The sequence below is a fragment of the Hordeum vulgare genome, chromosome 7H, assembly GCF_904849725.1.
Source record: "Hordeum vulgare subsp. vulgare chromosome 7H, MorexV3_pseudomolecules_assembly, whole genome shotgun sequence".
Classification (NCBI taxonomy): domain Eukaryota; kingdom Viridiplantae; phylum Streptophyta; class Magnoliopsida; order Poales; family Poaceae; genus Hordeum; species Hordeum vulgare.
The window spans coordinates 38,847,365-38,869,866 of NC_058524.1; the positions used below are offsets into that span (position 1 = coordinate 38,847,365).

At 45.6% G+C, this 22,502-nt stretch overlaps 1 pseudogene; it reads left to right on the plus strand.

Annotated features, from left to right (window-relative positions):
• Positions 1-920: 920 nt before the first annotated feature.
• On the plus strand, positions 921-22,502 carry LOC123408165 (annotated as a pseudogene).

A 22,502-nucleotide genomic window follows, 5' to 3' on the forward strand; every position in this document is an offset into this window, starting at 1 on the left:
ATATCAAAGGTGATAAGCATATTAGGCTCAAATGCATAAGCCTTGCATAGTGCTACCCAAGTTTTGCATTCAAAAAAGGAGTAGGTGTCTGCATTGTATAATTTTACGGCAAAAGTATAACCATGCTCGATCCTCAAGTGAACTATCTTTACCTCCATATTTATTTCAGTACTGAAACCAATCTGATCCAACACATAATAACTTGCATGGCAGGGGTTACACTAGTAGAATAGTAAAAAATAAAAAAAGTAAGTTGAAGCAAAAGAAGTCATGCTTAATTACGAAAAAAGACTTGTTGTTGTGACTTACTGTATCCACTTCGAAGTCCTCATCCAGCATGATGCTGAAGCACCTATCATCAACTAGGAAAGGCGTGTCGCAAAGGTCGCGCTTGTCTTGGCAGTATTCGCACATAACGAATTCCTCGTCAGACGACATTTCCTAAAACAGAGAAAATTTGGGCATGACATTTACTAAAAAGTGGACATATGGAGCGTCCGAAATTTGCCAGAATGGAAATGAATCAACATTCTGGCAAAACATTAAGTTGACCAAACCTCAGAAATACAAGCAAAGCTACCAAACATGAAGATCACTCTTTCGGTGCATGGGAAGTATCAAAAAGGAAAAGCATGAATGAACAAGAATAAAGAACATCAGCATTCTACTTTCATCTTTGTCAGATAATAATTGGTTCGGATTTTCTTTCAACGCGGCAAGCACCCTAGGAAGATAATAATTGTAGTCTGCAGGCAGCTAGCTACTCCAATTAACCACTGAATGTTTGTGGAGCTAGGTGTTGCATGTTGTCCACTGATCATCTCCTCCAACTGTCGTCCGGAAACATACAAAAATGATGCACAATCAGACCAAGCATACCAGCAACCACCTGACAAAGTGGGAGCAACAACTAATGAATAATGGATGAGCCTACGTCCGACAACATGGGCATAGGCCTGGCGTTCATGGCGGCGCTCAAAGGGTACGAGCTCGTGCTTACGATGCCGTCCTACACCAGCCTCGAGCGGAGGGTGGTCATGAAGGCCTTCGGCGCGCAGCTCGTGCTCACCGACCCGGCCAAAGGGATGGGGGGCATCGTGAGGAAGGCCACCCAGCTGTATTAGAACCATCCCAGTCCCTTCAGGCTCGATCAGTTCGAGAACCCTGCCAACGTCCAGGTGCACTATGATACCACCGGTCGAGATATATGGGAGGACAAGCTTGGGCAGGTCGACATCTTCGTTATGGGCATCGGGAGCGGCGGTACTGTCACCAGCGTTGGCAAGTACCTTAAGGAGAAGAACCCCAATGCCAAGATCTATGGAGTTGAACCTACTGAAGCAAATGTTCTAAATGGTGGCAAGCCAGGTAGGCTATTGGGTTTTCTGTAAATGATGTAGTCTTCTTCTTATTTTAGTTTCTATACTCATGTTGCTAACTGAACCTAAGTACAGGGCCTCACCTCATCACGGGAAATGGTGTGGGATTTAAGCCAGACATTTTGGACATGGATATAATGGAGAAGGTTCTTGATCTAAGGATTCAAATCAAACTGGACTTATGTTCTATTCTATATTTTTTTACTGAATCCACGCATGTAAAAATTAATAGGTGAAAGGTGAGGATGCTGTCAAGATGGCGCAACAATTGGCGCTGCAAGACGGTCTGCTGGTGAGTTGCAAAAATAAATTTACCATTGCCTTACCAAAAGAAAACGCATGGTTCAAGAGGCACTAGTGGAAAACGGGCCTTTGGCCTGGAACCTTTAGTCCCGGCCTGCCTCTGGGCCGGGACTAAGGGCCCGGCCACGTCGCCCCAATTCTCAATGCCTCCCTCGAGGCTTTAGTCCCGGCCCGTAAGGAGCCTTTAGTCCCGGTTCATGTCCCAAACCGGGACTAAAGGGCTACGCGGTGGGCAACCCGCATGTGCACCACCTTTAGTCCCGGTTTGTGTCTCAAACCGGGTCTAAAGTCCTCTGCCTATATATAGCACAACCCCTCTCTCCCCTCTTCCTTGCATTTTTCTTGGATGGAGGATTGTGGGTGGGTGCTTGCTCTCCACTTTTTTTGATGCACTAGAGGTGTTTGTTGAAATGTGTGTTAGAGCGATGCCGCTTCAGTTCACCGAACACAACTACGATATGAGATGCCTGAGCCACGCTTAAACCTCTTCCTCTTTATTTCTACTTATTCTAAAAGGTTAGCAACTATACTTCCTCGTTTAGACCGTGCGGTACTAATTTTTAGGATCGTCATTGTATTTGATATACTGTCGTATAACACAGATCAGCCATCCATGGATGTACGGTGATCGACGCACAACCACAGGCGTGCATTCTTTTCGAGATGCAGCCGATGCGAACAAGCATGGTGGTGGCTATATGTTTTGTCCATGTGTTGAATGTCGGAATGAGAAGGATTACACTTCCTCAAGAGTCATTCAGAGCCACCTCCTACGGTCCGGTTTTATGTCGGGCTATAATGTTTGGACCAAGCACGGAGAAAGAGGGGTTATGATGGAAGATGACGATGAAGAAGAAGAGAACGATGATGACAACTACCGATCTATGTTCCCTGAGTATGCTGATACCGCAATGAAAGACAATGAAGAAGAAGATCAGGATGAAGAACGGGAACCAGATGAGCCCGCTGATGATCTTTGCCGGGTCATTTCTGATGCACGGCGAGGTTGCGACACAGAAAAAGAGAGGTTGCAGTTCTTGCAGATGTTACAGGACCACAACAAATTGTTGTACCCAACTTGTGAAGATGGCCAGAAGAAGCTGGGTAGCACACTGGAATTGCTGAAGTGGAAGGCAGAGACCGGTGTGACTGGCTCGTCATTCGAAAAGTTGCTGGTACTGATGAAGAAGATGCTTCCAAGAAAGAACGAATTGCCCGCCAGCACAAACGAAGCAAAGAAGCTTGTCTGCCCTCTAGGATTAGACGTGCAGAAGATACATGCATGCCCTAATGACTGCATCCTCTACCGCGGTGAGAAGTACGAGAATATGGATAAATGCCCGGTATGCACTGCATTGCGGTATAAGATCAGAAAAGATGACCCTGGTGATATTGAGGGCGAGCCACCCAGGAACAGGGTTCCTGCCAAGGTGATGTGGTATGCTCCTATAATACCACGGTTGAAACGTCTGTTCAGAAATAAAGATCATGCGAAGTTGTTGCGATGGCACATGGAAGATTGTATGAAAGACAATAAGTTGAGGCACACCGCTGATGGTCGGCAGTGGAGAAAAATCGAGAGAGAGTTCCAGCGATTTGCAGCTGACGCAAGGAACTTATGGTTAGGTCTGAGTATAGATGGCATGAATCCTTTTGGGGAGCAGAGTTGCAGTCACAGCACCTGGCCCATTACTCTATGTATCTACAACCTTCCTCCTTGGTTGTGCATGAAGCGGAAGTTCATTATGATGCCAGTGCTTATCCAAGGTCCAAAGCAACCCGGCAACGATATTGATGTGTAGCTAAGGCCATTAGTTGATGAATTTTTACAGCTGTGGGCCGAACCAGGTGTACGTGTGTGGGACGAGCACAAACAAGAGGAATTTGACCTTCGAGCGTTGCTTTTCGTAACCATCAATGATTGGCCCGCTCTTAGTAACATTTCAGGACACTCAAACAAGGGATACAATGCATGCACACACTTTTTGGATCAGACAAAAAATATATATATATGGACAAATGTAGGAAGAATGTGTATCTTTACAATCGTCGTTTTCTTCTGCCCAAGCATCCCTTATAGAAAAAAGGCAAGCATTTCAATGACAAGGCAGAACCCCGGGGGAAGCCTGTCATCCGTACTGGTGCGGAAGTATTTGATATGGTCAAAGATTTAAAAGTAATATTTGGAAAGGGTCCTGGCAGCCAACCTGTTCCTAATGGCCCTGATAAGCACGTACCCATGTGGAAGAAGAAATCTATATTTTGGGAGCTACCCTATCGGGAAGTCCATGAGGTCCGCTCGGCAATCGACGTGATGCACCTGACGAAGAATCTCTGCTGAATATTCTAGGCTTCCTGGGCTTGTATGGGAAGACAAAAGATACACCGGAAGCACAGGAGGACCAGGAACGTCATAAAGGAAGAGATGGCATGCATCCAGGGCAGTTTCAAGGGCGTGCCAGCTACGCTCTTACTAAGGAAGAGAAGGAAATCTTCCTTGAAGTCCTTTTCAGTATCAAGGTCCCGACTGGCTTCTCGTCGAATATAAAGGGAATCGTAAATATGAAAGACAAAAAATTCCAAAACCTAAAGTCTCATGACTGCCACATGCTTATGACGCAATTGCTTCCTGTTGCATTGAGGGGAATTCTACCGGAAAATGTTCGCCTGGCAATTGTGAAGGTATGTGCATTCCTCAATGCAATTTCTCAGAAGGTAATCGATCGAGAAAGTCTATCAGGGTTACAGATTGATGTGGTCCAATGTCTGGTCAGCTTTGAGTTGTTGTTCCCACCATCCTTCTTCAATATAATGACACACCTCCTAGTTCACCTAGTCGAAGAGATTAGAAATCTCGGTCCTGTGTTTCTACACAATATGTTCCCCTTCGAGAGGTTCATGGGAGTCTTAAAGAAACATGTTCGTAATCGTGCTAGGCCAGAAGGAAGCATCTCCAAGGGCTATGGCACAGAGGAGGTCATTGAGTTTTGTGTGGACTTTCTTCCTGACCTTAAGCCGATTGGTGTTCCTGAATCTCGGTATGAGGGTAGGCTGACAGGAAAAGGCACACTAGGAAGGAAAGCAAAAGTATGTATGGACGGGCATTGTTTCTCTCAAGCACACTACACAGTTCTACACAATTCCACCGTGGTGGCTCCGTATATCGTGAGACACAAGAATGTTGGAATTATGCCCTAGAGGCAATAATAAATATAGTTATTATTATCATTCCTGTATCAAGATAATCGTTTATTATCCATGCTATAATTGTATTGAATGAAGACTCATTTACATGTGTGGATACGTAGACAAAACACTGTCCCTAGCAAGCCTCTAGTTGGCTAGCCAGTTGATCAAAGATAGTCAGTGTCTTCTGATTATGAACAAGGTGTTGTTGCTTGATAACTGGATCACGTCATTAGGAGAATTACGTGATGGACTAGACCCAAACTAATAGACGTAGCATGTTCATCGTGTCATTTTGTTGCTACTGTTTTCTGCGTGTCAAGTATTTGTTCCTATGACCATGAGATCATATAACTCACTAACACCGGAGGAATACTTTGTGTGTATCAAACGTCGCAACGTAACTGGGTGAATATAAAGATGCTCTACAGGTATCTCCAAAGGTGTTCATTGAGTTAGTATGGATCAAGACTGGGATTTGTCACTCCGTGTGACGGAGAGGTATCTCGGGGCCCACTCGGTAATACAACATCACACACAAGCCTTGCAAGCAATGTGACTTAGTGTAAGTCACGGGATCTTTTATTACGGAACGAGTAAAGAGACTTGCCGGCAAACGAGATTGAAATAGGTATGCGGATACTGACGATCGAATCTCGGGCAAGTAACATACCGAAGGACAAAGGGAATGACATACGGGATTATATGAATCCTTGGCACTTAGGTTCAAACGATAAGATCTTCGTAGAATATGTAGGATCCAATATGGGCATCCGGGTCCCGCTATTCGATATTGACCGAGGAGTCTCTCGGGTCATGTCTACATAGTTCTCGAACCCGCAGGATCTGCACACTTAAGGTTCGACGTTGTTTTATGCGTATTTGAGTTATATGGTTGGTTACTGAATGTTGTTCGGAGTCCCGGATGAGATCACGGACGTCATGAGGGTTTCCAGAATTGTCCTGAAACGAAGATTGATATATAGGATGACCTCATTTGATTACCAGAAGGTTTTCGGAGTTACCGGGAATGTACCGGGAATGACGAATGGGTTCCGGGAGTTCACCGGGGGAGCAACCCACCCCGGGGAAGCCCATAGGCCTTGAGGGTGGCGCACCAGCCCTTAGTGGGCTGGTGGGACAGCCCAAAAGGACCCTATGCGCATTGGAAGCAAAATCAAAGAGAAAAAAAAAGGAGGAGGTGGGAAAGGGAAGAAGGACTCCACCTTCCAAACCAAGTAGGACTCGGTTTGGGGGGGAGACCTTCCCCCTTGGCTCAGCCGACCCCCTTGGGGCTCCTTGAGCCCCAAGGCAAGGCCCCCCCTCTCCCACCTATATATACGGAGGTTTTAGGGCTGATTTGAGACGACTTTTCCACGGCAGCCCGACCACATACCTCCACGGTTTTTCCTCTAGATCGCGTTTCTGCGGAGCTCGGGCGGAGCCCTGCTGAGACAAGATCATCACCAACTTCCGGAGCGCCGTCACGCTGCCGGAGAACTCTTCTACCTCTCCGTCTCTCTTGCTAGATCAAGAAGGCCGAGATCATCGTCAAGCTGTACGTGTGCTGAACGCGGAGGTGTCGTCCGTTCGGCACTAGATCATGGGACTGATCGCGGGACTGATCGCGGGACGGTTCGCGGGGCGCATCGAGGGACGTGAGGACGTTCCACTACATCAATCGCGTTCACTAACGCTTCTGCTGTACGGTCTACAAGGGTACGTAGATCACACATCCCCTCTCGTAGATGGACATCACCATGATAGGTCTTCGTGCGCGTAGGAAAATTTTTGTTTCCCATGCGACGTTCCCCAACAGTGGCATCATGAGCTAGGTTCATGCGTAGATGTCTTCTCGAGTAGAACACAAAAGTTTTTGTGGGCGGTGATGTGCGTTTTACTGCCCTCCTTAGTCTTTTCTTGATTCCGCGGTATTGTTGGATTGAAGCGGCTTGGACCGACATTACTCGTACGCTTACGAGAGACTGGTTTCATCGCTACGAGTAACCTCATTGCTCAAAGATGACTGGCAAGTGTCAGTTTCTCCAACTTTTGTTGAATCGGATTTGACCGAGGAGGTCCTTGGATGAGGTTAAATGGCAACTCATATATCTCCGTTGTGGTGTTTGCGTAAGTAAGATGCGATCCTACTAGATACCCATGGTCACCACGTAAAACATGCAACAACAAAATTAGAGGACGTCTAACTTGTTTTTGCAGGGTATGCTTGTGATGTGATATGGCCAACGATGTGATGTGATATATTGTATGTATGAGATGATCATGTTGTAATAGAAATATCGACTTGCACGTCGATGGTACGGCAACCGGCAGGAGCCATAGGGTTGTCTTTATACTAACGTTTGTGCTTGCAGATGCGTTTACTATTTTGCTAGGATGTAGCTTTAGTAGTAATAGCATGAGTAGCACGACAACCCCGATGGCGACACGTTGATGGAGATCATGGTGTGGCGCCGGTGACAAGAAGATCGTGCCGGTGCTTTGGTGATGGAGATCAAGGAGCACGTAATGATGGCCATATCATGTCACTTATGAATTGCATGTGATGTTAATCCTTTTATGCACCTTATTTTGCTTAGAACGACGGTAGCATTATGAGGTGATCTCTCACTAAAATTTCAAGACGAAATCGTGTTCTCCCCGACTGTTCACCGTTGCTACAGTTCGTCGTTTCGAGACACCACGTGATGATCGGGTGTGATAGACTCAACGTTCACATACAACGGGTGCAAAACAGTTGCGCACGCGGAACACTCGGTTAAGCTTGACGAGCCTAGCATGTGCGGACATGGCCTCAGAACACATGAGACCGAAAGGTCGATCATGAATCATATAGATGATATGATTAGCATAGGGATGCTTACCACTGAAACTATACTCAACTCACGTGATGATCGGACTTGAGCTAGTGTAAGTGGATCATGAACCACTCAAATGACTAGAGAGATGTACTTTTTGAGTGGGAGTTTAGAGAATAATTTGATTAAGTTAAACTCTAATTATCTTGAACATAGTCTAAGTCCACTTTGAATATATTTGTGTTGTAGATCATGGCTCACGCGACAGTCACCCTGAATTTTAATACGTTCCTAGAGAAAGCTAAGTTGAGAGATGATGGAAGCAACTTTGTAGACTGGGCTCATAATCTTAAGCTAATCTTACAAGCTGGGAAGAAGGATTATTTCCGTAATGTTGCGCTAGGAGATGAACCACCCGCTACGGCTGATCAGGATGTTAAGAACGCTTGGTTAGAACGTAAGGAGGACTACTCAAGTAGTTCAATGTGCAGTCTTGTATGGCTTAGAACCGGGACTTCGACGTCTCTTTGAGCGTCATGGAGCATTTGAGATGTTCCAGGTGTTGAAGTTTATCTTTCAGAAGAACGCCCGGATCGAGAGGTATGAGACCTCCGATAAATTCTATGCTTGCAAGATGGAGGAGAATTCGTCTGTCAGTGAACATGTGCTCAAAATGTCTGGGTACTCAAACCGTCTAGCTGAGCTGGGGATTGAACTCCCGCAAGAGGCTATCACTGACAGAATCCTTCAATCACTGCCGCCAAGCTATAAAGGCTTTGTGTTGAACTACAACATGCAAGGGACGAACAAGTCTCCCGGCGAGTTGTTTGCGATGCTGAAAGTCGCAGAGTCTGAACTCCGTAAAGAGCATCAAGTGTTGATGGTGAATAAGACCACTAGTTTCAAGAGAAACGGCAAAGGCAAGAAGGGTAATTCAAGGAAGAGCGGCAAGCCTGTTGCCAATCCGATGAAGAAACCCAAAGCTGGACCTAAGCCTGAAACAGAGTGTTACTATTGCAAGGGTATGGGTCACTGGAAGCGCAATTGCCCCAAGTATCTGGCAGATAAGAAGGCGGCCAAAGAAAAATCAGGTATATTTGATATACATGTTATTGATGTGTACTTAACCGGCTCTCGTAGTAGTGCCTGGGTATTCGATACCGGTTCTGTTGCTCATATTTGCAACTCGAAACAGGAACTGCGGAATAGACGAAGGCTGGCGAAAGATGAAGTGACGATGCGCGTAGGAAATGGTTCCAAGGTTGATCAATCGCCGTCGGCACAGTTTCACTTCAGTTACCATCAGGATTAGTTATGAACTTGAATCATTGTTATTTAGTGCCTGCGTTGAGCATGAACATTATATCTGGATCTTGTTTATTGCGAGACGGTTACTCTTTTAAGTCACAGAATAATGGTTGTTCTATTTCTATGAGTAACATCTTTTTTGGTCATGCACCCAATGTGAGAGGATTGTTCATATTGAATCTTGATAGCGATACACCCATACATAACATTGAGACCAAAAGAGTTAGAGTTAACAATGATAGCGCCATATTTTTGTGGCACTGCCGCTTAGGTCATATTGGTGTAAAGCGCATGAAGAAACTCCATGCCGATGGACTTTTGGAGTCACTTGACTTTGATTCACTTGACACATGCGAACCATGCCTCATGGGCAAGATGACTAAAACTCTGTTCTCCGGAACAATGGAGCGTGCAAGTGACTTGTTGGAAATCATACATACCGATGTGTGTGGTCCGATGAGCGTAGAGGCACGCGGCGGATATCGTTATTTTCTCACCTTCACTGACGATTTGAGTAGATATGGTTATGTCTACTTAATGAAGCACAAGTCTGAAACATTTGAAAAGTTCAAGCAATTTCAGAGTGAAGTTGAAAATCATCGTAACAAGAAGATCAAGTTCCTACGGTCTGATCGTTGGGGTGAATATCTGAGTTTCGAGTTTGGTGCTCACTTAAGACAATGTGGAATTGTTTCACAGTTGACACCGCTTGGAACACCACAGCGTAATGGTGTGTCCGAACGTCGTAATCGTACTTTATTAGAGATGGTGTGATCTATGATGTCTCTTACTGATTTGCCGTTATCGTTTTGGGGTTATGCATTAGAAACAACTGCATCCACTTTAAATAGGGCACCATCAAAAACCGTTGAGACGACACCATACGAACTGTGGTATGGCAAAAGTCCAAAGTTGTCGTTTCTTAAAGTTTGGGGATGTGATGCTTATGTCAAAAAGCTTCAGCCTGAAAAGCTGGAACCCAAAGCGGAAAAGTGCATCTTCATAGGTTACCCAAAAGAGACAGTTGGGTACACCTTCTATCTCAAATCCATGGGCAAAGTGTTTGTTGCTAAAAACGGAGCTTTTCTCGAGAAGGAGTTTCTCTCGAGAGAATTGAGTGGGAGGAAGATAGAACTTGACGAGGTTGTCGAACCTCTCATCCCTCTGGATGGTGGCGCAGGGCATGGAGAAACCTCTGTCGTTGCGACGCCGGTTGAGGAGGAAGTTAATGATGATGATCATGAAACTCCGGTTCAAGTTTCTGTCGAACCACGCAGGTCGACGAGACCACGTGCTGCTCCAGAGTGGTACGGTAATCCCGTCTTATCAATCATGTTGTTGGACAACAATGAACCTGCAAATTATGAAGAAGCAATGGTGGGCCCAGATTCCAACAAATGGCTAGAAGCCATGAAGTCCGAGATAGGATCCATGTATGAGAACAAAGTGTGGACTTTGGAGGTACTGCCTGAGGGCCGCAAGGCTATTCAGAACAAATGGATCTTTAAGAGGAATACGGACGCTGACGGCAATGTGACCGTTTATAAAGCTCGACTTATTGCAAAGGGTTTTTCACAAGTTCAAGGAGTTGACTACGATGAGACATTCTCACCCGTAGCGATGCTTAAGTCCGTCAGAATCATGTTACCAATAGCTGCATTTTTCGATTATGAAATCTGGCAGATGGATATCAAAACGGCGTTCCATAACGGTTTCCTTAAGGAAGAATTGTATATGACGCAACCCGAAGGTTTTGTCGATCCTAAGAATGCTAACAAGGTGTGCAAGCTCCAGCGATCCATATATGGACTGGTGCAAGCATCTCGGAGTTGGAACAAACGCTTTGATGAGGTGATCAAAGCATTTGGGTTTACACAAGTGGTTGGAGAATCTTGTATTTACAAGAAAGTGAGTGGGAGCTCTGTGGCGTTTCTAATATTATATGTGGATGACATATCGTTGATTGGAAACAACGTGGAGTTTTTGGAGAGCATAAAGGATTACTTGAATAAAAGTTTCTCTATGAAGGACCTAGGAGAAGTTGCTTACATTCTAGGCATTAAGATCTATAGGGATAGATCAAAATGCCTGATAGGACTTTCACAAAGCACATACCTTGATAAAGTTTTCAAGAGGTTCAAAATGGAACAGTCCAAGAAGGGGTTCTTGCCAGTTTTACAAGGTACGAGATTGAGTAAGACATAGTGCCCAGCAACTGATGAGGATAGAGAGCATATGCGCTCCATCCCCTATGCTTCAGCCATAGGCTCTATCATGTATGCAATGCTGTGCACTAGACCAGACGTTAGCCTGGCCATAAGTATGGCAGGTAGGTTCCAGAGTAATCCAGGAGTGGATCACTGGACAGCGGTCAAGAATATCCTGAACTACCTGAAAAGGACTAAGGAGATGTTTCTCGTGTATGGAGGTGACGAAGAGCTCGCCGTAAAAGGTTACGTCGATGCAAGCTTTGACACAGATCCGGACAACTCTAAGTCCCAAACCGGATACGTATTTATTCTTAATGGGGGTGCGGTAAGCTGGTGCAGTTCCAAGCAAAGCGTCGTAGCAGATTCTACATGTGAAGTGGAGTACATGGCTGCCTCGGAGGCGGCTAAGGAGGGTGTCTGGATGAAGCAGTTCATGACGGATCTTGGAGTGGTGCCAAGCGCACTGAATCCAATAACCTTGTTCTGTGACAACACGGGTGCCATTGCCTTAGCAAAGGAACCACGGTTTCACAAGAAGTCCAGACACATCAAACGACGCTTCAACCTCACCCGCGACTATGTCGAAGGAGAGGACGTAAATATATGCAAGGTGCACACGGATCTGAATGTAGCAGACCCGCTGACTAAACCTCTTCCATGGCCAAAGCATGATCAACACCAGAACTGTATGGGTGTTAGATTTATTACAATGTAATTCGCAAGGGCAAGATTATTGACTCTAGTGCAAGTGGGAGACTGTTGGAATTATGCCCTAGAGGCAATAATAAATATAGTTATTATTATAATTCCTGTATCAAGATAATCGTTTATTATCCATGCTATAATTGTATTGAATGAAGACTCATTTACATGTGTGGATACATAGACAAAACACTGTCCCTAGCAAGCCTCTAGTTGGCTAGCCAGTTGATCAAAGATAGTCAGTGTCTTCTGATTATGAACAAGGTGTTGTTGCTTTATAAATGGATCACGTCATTAGGAGAATCACGTGATGGACAAGACCCAAACTAATAGACATAGCATGTTGATCGTGTCATTTTGTTGCTAATGTTTTCTGCGTGTCAAGTATTTGTTCCTATGACCATGAGATCATATAACTCACTAACACCGGAGGAATACTTTGTGTGTATCAAACGTCGCAACGTAACTGGGTGACTATAAAGATGCTCTACAGGTATCTCCAAAGGTCTTCGTTGAGTTAGTATGGATCAAGACTGGGATTTGTCACTCCGTGTGACGGAGAGGTATCTCGGGGCCCACTCGGTAATACAACATCACACACAAGCCTTGCAAGCAATGTGACTTACTGTAAGTTGCGGGATCTTGTATTACGGAACGAGTAAAGAGACTTGCCGGTAAACGAGATTGAAATAGGTATGCGGTTACTGACGATCGAATCTCGGGGCAAGTAACATACCGAAGGACAAAGGGAATGACATACGGGATTATATGAATCCTTGGCACTGAGGTTCAAACGATAAGATCTTCGTAGAATATGTAGGATCCAATATGGGCATCTAGGTCCCGCTATTGGATATTGACCGAGGAGTCTCTCGGGTCATGTCTACATAGTTCTCGAACCCGCAGGGTCTGCACACTTAAGGTTCGACGTTGTTTTATGCGTATTTGAGTTATATGGTTGGTTACCGAATGTTGTTCGGAGTCCCGGATGAGATCACGGACGTCACGAGGGTTTTCGGAATGGTCCAGAAACGAAGATTGATATATAGGATGACCTCATTTGATTACCGGAAGGTTTTTGGAGTTACCGGGAATGTACCGGGAATGACGAATGGGTTTCGGGAGTTCACCAGGGGGGCAACCCACCCCGGGGAAGCCCATAGGCCTTGAGGGTGGCGCACCAGCCCTTAGTGGGCTGGTGGGACAGCCCAAAAGGACCCTATGCGCATTGGAAGAAAAATCAAAGAGAAAAAAAAGGAGGAGGTGGGAAAGGGAAGAAGGACTCCACCTTCCAAACCAAGTAGGACTCGGTTTGGGGGGGAGACCTTCCCCCTTGGCTCGGCCGACCCCCTTGGGGCTCCTTGAGCCCCAAGGCAAGGCCCCCCCTCTCCCACCTATATATACGGAGGTTTTAGGTCTGATTTGAGACGACTTTTCCACGGCAGCCCGACCACATACCTCCACGGTTTTTCCTCTAGATCGCGTTTCTGCGGAGGTCGGGCGGAGCCCTGCTGAGACAAGATCATCACCAACCTCCGGAGCGCCGTCACGCTGCCGGGGAACTCTTCTACCTCTCCGTCTCTCTTGATGGATCAAGAAGGCCGAGATCAACGTCGAGCTGTACGTGTGCTGAACGCGGAGGTGCCGTCCGTTCGGCACTAGATCGTGGGACTGATCGCGGGACTGATCGCGGGACGGTTCGCGGGGCGGATCGAGGGACGTGAGGACGTTCCACTACATCAACCGCATTCACTAACGCTTCTAATGTACGGTCTACAAGGGTACGTAGATCACACATCCCCTCTCGTAGATGGACATCACCATGATAGGTCTTCGTGCGCGTTGGAATTTTTTTGTTTCCCATGCTACGTTCCCCAACAAAGAATATTCTACGCTCCGAAAACCCGGGGAAGGCTGACTCTTGGATTAAAGGGGAACACGAGAAGACTTTCGGCAGTTGGTTGCAGACACATCTCATGAATGACGACACTGTTGGAGATGAGTTGTACTGTTTGGCCAGGCCACCATCTTCGACTATATGTACTTTCCAAGGGTATGAGATAAATGGGAATACATTTTACACGGTTGCCCAAGATAAAAAGAGCACCAACCAAAATAGTGGTGTCCGCTTTGATGCAACAGACGAGAATGGGCACTGTTTGGAAACATATTACGGGTACATAGAGGAGATATGGGAACTTGACTATGGACCTACTTTTAAGATCCCTTTTTTTGGTGCAAATGGGTGAAGCTGACAGGAGGCAGGGTAGTTGTAGACCAAAAGTACGACAAGACAACAGTGGATCTCAACAATCTTGCGTACATGGACGAACCATTTGTCCTAGCCAATGATGTCGCTCAGGTTTTCTATGTGAAGGACATGTCTACAAAAGCTAGAAAAAGAAATCAGCAAAAGAAGATATTGTCCGATGAGCCAAAACGCCACATAGTTCTTTCAGGGAAAAGAAACATCGTGGGAGTAGATGACAAGACAGACATGTCAGAAGATTATAATAAGTTTCATGAAATTCCGCCCTTCAAAGTGAAAACTGACCCAACCATCGTACTGAATGATGAAGATTCTCCATGGCTACGACCCAGAAGAAAACAGAAATAATAGATAGGAATATTGGTGCAATAATGTAATAATGTATTAAACCTTTTATGTAATACATGTATGGAATGTACTAAATTTCAAACACTTTTCATTTTCATAGTATCCATGTAAGAGATGAGTTCTCGTTCGAAACTCTGATACTTCGAGAGAGATTGTCCGTTTTGTACACGAAGTGCATCCAGTTTTTGTCGTAGCCCTCTCAACTTTTTAACACATGCTATGTGGGTGAAATGATGATAGCATGCCAACTTTCAACATTTTCAGAGTTCATTTGTAGTGCTTTTCAATTTCAGGGTCAACTAGCTCAAAAAACCATTGCAGAACATATGACCAAATTAATACAAGTTCATCATCACATTAAAGCCAAAGAACAGTAGTGATCAAATGTTATTATTGCAAAAAATAAATACATAAAGTTCTCTCATAAAACAACATACAACTATGTAAAACATTTAATTGCAACAACAAACGCGATCAAAATCGCAACTAAGGTAACAATTGACCCAACAGCATAATGATACCAAGCCTCTTTATCAATGGCATATTTTCTAATATTCCTAATCTTCAAGCGCATTTCATCCATCTTCAAGCGCATTGCATCCATCTTCAACCGTATCGCATCGATCTTCATCTTGCGATCATCGATGACATCGGCGACATGCAACTCCAGTTCCATATTCTTATCCTCAATTATTTTCAATTTTTTCTTCAAGTATTTGTTTTCTTTTTCAACCAAATTTAACTTCTCGACAAGAATTTTTATGTGGGTTGGAATTTCCGGTTCACATACCTCCTAGATTAAAAAAATATATGTTACGTTGTTCGTCATAATTGTCATAAACACTAAATAAAACAAATAGTTATAAAAGATAGTATATACCACATCCGAATCATAAACACGACGAGGGCCGACGGAGGCGGATACCAAAACCATCGCACTATATAATAACAAAAAATAATGAAAGTGAGTAATTTATACAAGTATGTATCTAAATCATACAAGATTTTTTTTTTCTTTTAAAAAGAAGATAAGAACAAGAGGCTCACCACGGTGGTGCTCGCGACGAGATCGGCACGGGGCGATCGACAATGGTGAGGACGGGCATGGGACGATACCCTACGCATGTGCAAACTCTAAGAAGTTAATTTGAGCATTTGACAGGAGCTACACTAGGAGTGACAAATGAAAGGATGAAGTAGCTAACCTTTTAAAACACTTGTGCAGTTGGTGCACGGCCAAACCTAGACAAATATTAAGGAAAATGGAGCTTGGAGGTCGAGCTTGGAGAGGAGAAAGCTTAAGTAGAGTGGCTCGGGCATTTCATCGAACACGTCATGTGCATGAACTAGAGTGGCAAGAGCATGGCATGGTCACACTTCAACAACCAAAAAACAAGGGATATGGTGGGCAGGGGCGAGGGTTTGTATAGGCAACACTTTAGTCCCGATTCATTCCACGCCCCGGGACTAAAGGCCCCTGCTTCCCGCCTTCTGGTCTGCCGAAAAAGGGCCTTTAGTCCCGGGTCGTGGCTCCACCCGGGACTAAAGGGGTGTCTTTATTCCCGGTTCGAGCCACGCCCCGGGACTTAAGGCCCCTGCTTCCCGCCTTTTGGTCTGCCGAAAAAGGGCCCTTAGTCCCGGGTCGTGGCTCCACCCGGGACTAAAGGGGTCTTTAGTCCCAGATCGAGCCCCGAACCGGGACTAAAGATCCACCTGTATAAGCGGGAGTTAGAAAATTCCGAACCCAAATCGTCCATTTCTCTTCTTCTTCCTCTCATTCCCCTGCCCGGCGCGACACAGCTAGTGACGAACTCAACGACGCCGTCAGGCTGCCCGCCGTCCTGCTCGCCGCTGCCTGCCCGTCCTCCTCGCCGTCGTCGTCGTCCTGCTCGCCGCCGTCGTCCTCCTCGCCGCGTGCCGTCGTCCTCCTCGCCGCGCGCCGCCGTCCTCCTCGCCGCGCGCCGTCGACACCTCCGGCCGGTAAGCCCCACGCCCCCTCATCCCCAACACTCCGGCCAGCACAAGCAAAGAGGAAAAAGGAGAAGAAAAGAAGAAAAAGGAGAAGAAAGGAAGAAAAAGGAGAAGAAAAGAAGAAAAAGGAGAAGAAAGGAAGAAAAAGGAGAAGAAAGGAAGAAACAGGGAAGGAGAGAAGAAAAGAAGAAAAAGGAGAAGAAAGGAAGAAAAAGGAGAAGAAAGGAAGAAAAAGGAGAAGAAAGGAAGAAAAAGGAAAGAAAAGAAGAAAAAGATTTTTTTTGTCATTTAATTCCTATTGTTATTAGGTTTGTGCTAGATTATTAGGGTTAGTAATATGTAGAATTAGGAAAAAGGAAAATAAGAAGAGGAGGAGAAGAAAAGAAGACAAAGGAGAATAAGAAGAGTTGGAGAGGAGAAGAAGAGGAAAAATATAAGAAGAGGAGAGGAGAAGTAGTAGAAGAAGAGGAGAAGTAGAAGTAGAAGAAGAGGAGAAATAGAAGAAGCGGAAAAATTAGTGTAGGGTTATAAGAAGAAGAAATATATTTTTTGTCATTTAATTTTACTATTGTATAGTGTATATGCTTAAGTGTTAATAGTGTTTCTTAGATTATTGCTTAATTTTGCTATTGTATATGCTTAAGTGTTAATAGTTTCATTTTGCTGTTGTATATGCTTAAGTGCTAATAGTTTTTTTAGCAAGAAAATTAATAGAACTAGTTTAATTTTGCTATTGTATATGCTTAAGTGTTCGGGACTGGGCTCCGCCCGGCTGGTATTTTAGAGTTTATGTTCTAGCCAAGACCCGGGACTAAAGGGCTTCCTATATAAAACGACACTTCGAAGTTTCCAACCCCTCTTATATAGTTTGTTAGTTTATTAGTTAATCAAATGTCCGTTTTTTGCAGAACTATGGATCCACATATCAGGAACGTCGAAGAGGAAGAACTTCTCAAAGATATAATCAAAGACGGCCCCGACGTTGAACCAGCTGATCTCCGACGTCATATCTAAACGACTCCGGATATGGAATGGAGGTCGAGCGACACGAAGATGAAGCCGATGGGGCAGGAGATAGGTCCAATGACGGAGAAGGTGATAGCTCCACTGATGGAGAAGCCGGTGGAGAAGCCGATGAAGAAATAATAAAGTCCGGCGAGGTATACATATGAAGTTCGACAATCACTTGTAATATGTGAAAAATATTGGAGATAGCTCTATATTGTATACATATACATTCATTTGACGAATGTTTCTCCCTCTTCGGCCTCCACATCGAGCAAATCTACGAAACGAGGCCCGACTAGAAAGTTGGATGCACGGACGCATTACACCTTTGAGGTGATAATGCCTACGGGCGAACCCAAGCTTCCTAGGAATGCTGCTGACACATTCAAGAAGCAATGCGGAGTTCTCGTTAGGGATCACGTCCCGATCAACGTTCGGGAGTGGAACAAGCGCAAAGGGGCAGCCGATAGTGACTATGTCACCGAAAGGTACAAAGATAATCTTTGGAATGATCTCATGTCACATTTCAACCTGCCAGAATGTGAGAATGAAGACACCTCAGACAAACTGAGGGCCAAAGTCAAGAAGTGGACTCTAAAGAAGATGGCCAAACTGTTCCGTAGCTGGAAGAAGAAGGTATGGAAAAACTATCTGAAGACAAAGAAAGTACCAGTATTCGAGGGGTATCTAGCCAAGCAGGCGAATCACTGGAAGGAATTTCAAGAGTACAAGGAGTCAGAAGATGCCCAGGCATTATCAGAAAAGAACAAGATAAATGCCGACAAGAAGAAATATCACCACAAGCTGGGGCCAGGGGGCTATGAGACTGCCATCCCAAAGTGGGGTAAGAAAGAGCAAGATCTGATAGATAAAGGCATCGTACCTGAACCACTCCGTGATGAGTGGGAATTGAGAGCAAGAAATTGGTTCCTTCCGCATGGTGGGTCGTACGACGAAACAACAGGGGACCTCATCTGCAATGACGATCTTAGGATACCCAGGGAGAATTGGAAAAGGATAGTGAAAGAAATTAAGGAGGGACAAAGAAAGTTCACTGCAGATAGAGATAAAGATTTGCTCACACTGGTCCTCGGCAATGACGAACATGGAGGACGAACGCGAGGCTTCGGTCCTTCTTACCCGTGGTGGCTTGGGTTTGCCAGAGACCAAGACACTTACAGAAGCCGAGAGAGAGCAAAGAAGCGGCAGCAGGATGAGGAGAATGACAAATTCAACCAGTTGCTTGCCAGGATTAACGAGCAACAGAAGCAGATTGATGAGCTTAAGGAGTACCGCGCAAGGAAGATCCTGCACTTGATATTACTGGCGCCCCATCTAAGCGGAAAAGCAGCGTGGCTGAATCTGAGGCCCCGCCCGACGATGAACGAAGAATGATAGAGGGCGGTCCCCGCTACCCCGTGGATGGAATCAAGGAGTCAACATCATGTGAACTCCATCAGAAATTCAAGAACATATCCATGAAGGTGGCCGTCGGACAAGCTTTACCTTCTAGCCCTAATGCACGCTGGCATGGCCGTGAGATTCCAGCTGGCTTTGCTAAAGTCGGGGTGGATGAAATCATGACGGGGTTTAATGATATGGAGCTCGACATAGCTGGACCCGAAGATGAGAGGACACTAGGAGAAGTACTGGGTGGAGTCATCCTATGGGACAAGAACTACATCAAGCTTCCAGGTTCGGCCCCAAGGACAACACCGCCTCCGAGTCGTCGCAGGTCGTCCATCTCCGCCGCCGCCCGCACCAGATACAAAGCCTGAGCCTGCCACGGATACAAAGCGGGAGCGTGCCACCAAGAACGCTCCGCCGACGATTCCTAAGCCACAGAACACCCCAAAGCGCAAACGGTCGCCCCTCCCAAAGGTACGTCATGCTAATCTTCCTATCAGACCTTATGATCGTACCCCCGAGGAAAACGCCAGGGTAGCAAAGGAACATCATGATGCGCAGATGAAAAAGAAGGAACCCGAGCCCCGCCCGGAATACACCGAGAAGCAAATAGCATTTGCAAAATACTTCACGACCCTTCCATCACAGTATGACTTACACCATAAGCCTGATGACTATACACGCACATTGCAGAAGGAAGTGAAAAAGAGCAGATCACGTGCAAGCCCTCCACATGACGTCGGCCAGCACAATACGAGTCCATCTCGATCACCGCCGCCGAACTTGGGTCGTCCGGCTCCGCTGCCACCCGCTCCGGATACTAAGCGGGAGCGTGCCACCAAGAACGCTCCGCCGATGATTCCTAAGCCACAGAGCACCCCAAAGCGCAAACGGTCGCCCCTCCCAAAGGTACGTCATGCTAATCTGCCTATCTGACCTTATGATCGTAACCCCGAGAAAAACGCCAGGATAGAAAAGGAACATCATGATGCGCAGATGAAAAAGAAGGAACCCGAGCCCCGCCCGGAATACACCGAGAAGCAAATAGCATTTGCAAAATACTTCACGACCCTTCCATCACAGTATGACTTACACCATAAGCCTGATGACTATACACGCACATTGCAGAAGGAAGTGAAAAAGAGCAGATCACGTGCAAGTGCAATTGGGAGCAAATCAAGTTCAACTACAAGCAAGAAAAAATCAGACGTACCTCAGCTTGGACAACAGGCCAAACAGTCGATCCCACCCCTCAAGGTGTTAACCGAGAATGTTCCCCCTCCGGTGCAGGGGCTAGCTTTAGAAAGAGCAAAGGAGTTGGCGGCTGCATGTGGTGTCTCGTTGAAGAATTGCTGTCTTCCCAAGACGACAGGATACCCAAGGCTGTGGTAGCCCCTAAGCCACAGTTTGTCATTGGTGAGCCTTTGGTCAGCAAAGATGATCTCCCAACAAATATGCGTTACTTGCATCAATGGTACTTAAGTGAATCAAAGAATGGGAGAACGATGATCGTGCTGAGTGTCCCACAGGAGTACTACGGCCGCCCCGAACAAATCCATATCGACTTTGATGAACTCTTCCAGATGTACAATGGCGACGCCCTCGACAAATCGCTTATGAGTTGCTATTGTCTGTAAGTTTTTCAATTCGTTGTCTACATATAACTTGTTTAGTTATTTCAATTCATTGTCTATATATAACTTGTACTCTATTATGCAGAATGAAGATTCTGGATTGTAAAAGTAAGAGTATCCTAAATATTGGGCTTATTGACCCAGATAAAATACATATAGCGACGCTAACTAATTATCCCAAGGAGACGGAGGAAAACCTTCTAAGGTTTCTAACAGATCAAAATTTCTGTGACCACATACTGTTTCCATACAACTTCAGGTGAGGGTCTTTACTCTGTTGTGTCCATTCACTTATAAGTGTAATTGATAAGTTACTGACACACACACACACACATATATATATATATACATGTGCAGCTTCCATTGGATTCTGTTGGACATTCAAATTGATAAGGGAAGAGTTGATGCCTTCGACCCATTATCGAGACCCTTGGAACAGTTCCAAAGCCTGCAGGACATGCTCCAAGGGTAATTTCAATCATTCTTGCGCTCTATCGGTCTCTTTCGATGATTTTCTGATATATCAATTAATGAAAAACTTAGCAAATCATTATCCTTGTCGGGCAGGGTTTGAAAGCGGTTCAAGTGCGTGACTCCCGGTATCGAGCATGAGAAGCTGACATTTAGAGTGGCTCAGGTAAGTAGCAGTATGATATACTTCTATTTTCAATACATTTATGATGATAGATTATTATTTTGATTATATATATTCTATTCTCGTAAAGTGCGACCAGCACCCACGGGGAACGCATCTATGCGGATACTATGTTTGCCAGACCATTCGCACGTTTACCTCTGAGCACAAGGATCCCAGATTCGACGTAAGCAATGAACATTCACACCTCTATTTTTACCCGTCATTCTTTGTTATCATGATTGATATTCATATTCATCTCCTCTTCTTATATAGCACACGACCATGACGACGAAGGTCCTACCAGAGCAACGCGTGATTGCTGTTGCAGAGGAGCTTGCGACCTTTCTGAGGACGGAAGCTATAGATGACAAAGGACGATTTAGTGTAGCTAGGGGCCATTACTGATGTTCGTCCATGTAATCAAATAGACGGGCTCTAGTCCCGATAATTCAGATCTCCATATAATTGTATATATATGCTCGCTTGTAAGATAAGTTAACCTTATATATATATGCATAATTATTTATATTTAAATTATATGAAAACTAATTCCCGAACACCAAACGAGGCATCACATTAATCTCCCGAACACCTAAACCCTAAAACCCTAAAACCCAAAAATAATTTCATTAAAAAAACCTGAAAATAAGAAAAATCTGAAACTCTTTAGTCCCGGCCCGTGTAATGAACCGGGACTAAAGGTCCTGCCCGTGGGGCACTACGAGGCGCCCACGTGGAACACCTTTAGACCCGGCTTGTACCAGGGCCGGGACTAAAGGTTAGGCCTTTAGTCCCGCCCCTTTTGTCCCGGTTGGTGAACCGGGACTAAAGCCCCTTACGGGCCGGGGCTAAAGGCCCCGTCCCCACTAGTGAGGGTCTGCTTGTGCAGAATGGATAATCAAACTACAATCTAAGCAATATCGATAATGGAAGTATCATTCACGTCCTGGGATCACTTTACATTTGCATAGGCATCGCAATCACGTCAATCAATGTTCATCAATCCCCTAGTGACAATGGTTCTATGAATGTTTTTGTGAAGGGGAACGAAGGAGGCGTGAAGGGAGGGAGGGGGGAGAGAAGGGCGAACCTCGCGGCCGGAGGAGGAGAACGCGGTGGAGGCGGAGGGGGAGATGGTGGCCTTGTCGTCGCCCATCATCGGGTGTCGGTCCGCGCGCACTGGCCGTCGCGGGTTGGAGGGAGGAGGAGGCTCCCGCTTGTCGGAGGGAGGAGGCGAGGACCGGGCGGCGGGGGAGGAACCCTAGCGGCGGCGCTGGGTCAATCGGCAGGGGAGGACAGGGCGATGGCGGGAGGTGGTTAG